Raw genomic sequence first — 3,561 nt, forward strand, 5'->3', positions numbered from 1 at the left:
GGTGGGCTTGGACAATGTGCAGCTGGTTCCACCAGAGCTGTCACAGCATCTCACACAGTTCATATAAAGTTGTGTGTTATTCCAACGTGTTGAATCCATAGTTCTTCTCTAAAATTGCCAACTGCAATGTCCCCAAAACGCTCCCATAGCCGCTCTGATGTCTCCTCTGATGGATGATAGATGTTGTGCGCCAACACCATGGCTGAAATATGAATATATCTCATGTAACTATTTACATCCATTGCCATGATTTTAATGACTTTTCACGAGTACAAGCTTATTCTCGTGTGATCTTAACTTCATTTCTTATTTATTACTACAATTGCAAAATTGTGTTTTCAACATTAGCAGAACGTTGATAGAGATTTGCACACATTTGTATTGGAAACACAGCTGTTGTATCCACATTATCAAAAGTAAAATAAAGATGCATATTAAAAATTATGTAATCTTTTAAATTTTCCTTCTTCTTTGACTGGCATATAGTTATAACTGACAGGACAAATGACTCAAGGGAAGTTTATTTTTTATTTATACTTTTTAAAAAACTTTGCATTTAGCAAAATCCTCCACTGGACATTCAGTCATAGTGTTTATTTGTCCATAATAATTATACAGTTGTATAAAAGAAACAGCACCTCATGGTCTTGTACTTTGGGGCTCCATGTGGGCAAAAACATGACAGGATTTTACGATGGCGACGACATTAAAAGAGAAACTGGCTGAGATCAGATTTAGAAATACATTTAGGTTTAGTGAGTTCTTCGGTTCATGGATGACCTCATCTGCTGCGGCTTGGCGGCCTGGCAGGGCGCTAAGGATGTGGCTCACACCGTTTTATTTTACAGACAGAATACAGCAAGTCAAGACTGATGCTTAATGCCTTACAGGTGGCTTTGAAGATGCTTACGTCACTCAATGACGTGACATTGTTGAGAGAACACCAGCTTTATGCATATATGTAAAAGTACATATACATTTACCAAAACATTCTTTCATTTAGTTATTGGGCATCACTTTAGACTCACCTGCAGTGTAAAATATACTCTGAGAAGGACTGTGCATCCTGTAGGGCTGGCAGAGCCAAATCCAGACCCACTTTATGGCTTTTAGTTTTATGAACAGTGGTGCCACCAAAGGAGAACAAGGGGAGGCCAATTCATCAATTTGTCTAAAGAGCCAGTGAAAATTTTGCTGGACAATAACTTGTCCCAGAAATTATTGCAATAAACAGTTATATTGTTATTTTAAGTCCACTTTCAACTCCTGTAATAGCAAGGACTTATTAATACAAGCATATCCACTCAAAAGATTGAAAACAACTAAAGAACGTTTAACACTGGAATTGGAAAATATTTTAAATATTCAAAATAAAACAACCAAAAGGACAATAATTACAAAGAATGATTCATTCTCAAAATTGCATTTCAAAAAATAATAATCGCTCAGCTTAGACAGGGAAAACAGACCAAAGTGGCAAGTAGTGCAAACTATTTTGTACTCGGTGTCAAATGTTTGCAGCGTTTTTCAAAATGCTGCGTCTTCAACAATATGGAGCTGGAAACTGCTGTTCATTGTGACAGACTTACTCACCACTACTTTATAGCTTTTTATTAGTTATCAACAGGTGACACAAGAAAAATTGGGAAACAATTTTAAAATTTTAATCTTTACTTTTCAATAACAGAAAGGTAATAACAGAAAAGGTCCATCCGAATGAGTATTGACAAAGTTGAATAAAACCCAGAGGTTGTAAATGACATCAAAGTGCAGCAGAAGAAAATGAGTACATTACTCATTCCAGTCTCCCATCCACACAGCTCATCTCTTGGTGACGATTAATTGCAGATGCAAAGTATTTTCGTGGCTCTTGTAAATCAGCAGCACTTAAACACCCCCAGCCACTCGCCTCCTTTTCCCAAGAGCCGACGCCTGATTCCTACATGTCACCCTCTCTACGTAGAGAAGAGACGTCATGTCTGTCCCCGGCGGTCCGCGGCAGACGTGAGAGTTGGAGTGTTAAATGGACTAACTGCTGCCTTTGTCACCGGGGGCCCCGCCGGTGTCTCAAGCCCAGTGATTACTGCCGACCCACACAAAAATGACATTTGTCTGACAATAAAATTGGACACTAACCTGTCTGAAAGCCGTCTCTTATTTGCCTAGAACAAACGTTTGGCTTCGGGAGAACAGTTTGACACACTTTTCCCCTTGAATAAAGAGAGAAGGCGAAGTCATCCGTTGGCTCACGATAATGGCCTCTCATTGTTGGCCGGTGAGGATGTGGCGCTATTCATACCGGTGGATGATTGAAAAGAAAATTGAATCTCTTTTGATGTGATAAATGTGTCTATTACTGCATTTGCACACAAAATGTCTGTGGAAATTATAGTGGGGAGGCATGGCTCAGAGGGAAAAATACATAGGGAAGGCATATTGGCTAGATTTTGATTGGAGCTGAAATATAAATATACTGTACTGGTAGTAAAATGAGTCCCAGCTCCCTGATTTTTTTTTTTCCACAGGAACTTCACAAATGAAAGGCCTTGAGAGCCTCAATTGTAAGACTATATAAAAAGGTTAAATGTCTACAAAGAGCTGCTGTCTCTCTTCTCCACAAAAAGCTCTTGGATAAAGGACACAACAACTGTTTGCCATGCAATGAGAGGTTTAGCTGTTGTTTGTTTTTATTATTATTATTCATTTGAAGAACTCCTAAAGGACAGGAAAAGGACGAGAAAGAAAAAAAGAGACATTGTGGTTTACGAAGCATTTCAAAGTGAAGGACAGAGTCATTTAAATTTCAAAGGCAGCTGAGAAAGTACTGAGTATGACGGAGTATTAGGGCTGCGCTATGAAAATAACAAAAGTGAAATTATGACAATAAAGCTGTGATATTACAAGAATAAAACTGTACAAGAAAAAAGAAAATTCTCCTAGTATTACGAGAGTAAAGTCATAATGCTACCATAGTCATAAAATTCTTGTAACATTACGACTTTATTCTCAAAATATTTATTTTATTCTTACATTATAACAACTTTATTGTTGTATTATTTCAACTGCATCCTCATAGCACTGTGAGTTATTTTGATTTTATTCTCGTACAAGTTTATTCTTGTAGTAATCTATATTTTTTATTTTCTCTTAATGCTGTGTCATAATATAGAGTAAAATTTTATTGAATTTCTCTCTGTGTAAACTGTATGAACATTGGTTTTCGTCTGTTAATGATTTATTTGGACCATAAGCCTTTCAGCACAGAAAGATTACGTAACTAAAATCTTCAGCGAATAAAACCAACAACACCAAAGTGTGCAGTGTCTACATAAAGCACTCAACCCCTGGGACTTTTTGCTGCTTTCTCAAATTAATCATTGTGAACAAAATAACAAGAAAAAGAACCTACTTAAAAGTCTTAAGGTTTTCTGAAGGCCCTGATCTGAACTCTACTAACAATTCATGGTTTGTGCCATGAAGGCGACCGATTCTAATAAACTACCAGCGCTGCCAAAAAGCTTTAAGAAGTTTGACCTTGAGGGGTTGAGAGGAAAAGCCACC

This window comes from Poecilia reticulata, linkage group LG6, assembly GCF_000633615.1.
Source record: "Poecilia reticulata strain Guanapo linkage group LG6, Guppy_female_1.0+MT, whole genome shotgun sequence".
Lineage (NCBI taxonomy): Eukaryota > Metazoa > Chordata > Actinopteri > Cyprinodontiformes > Poeciliidae > Poecilia > Poecilia reticulata.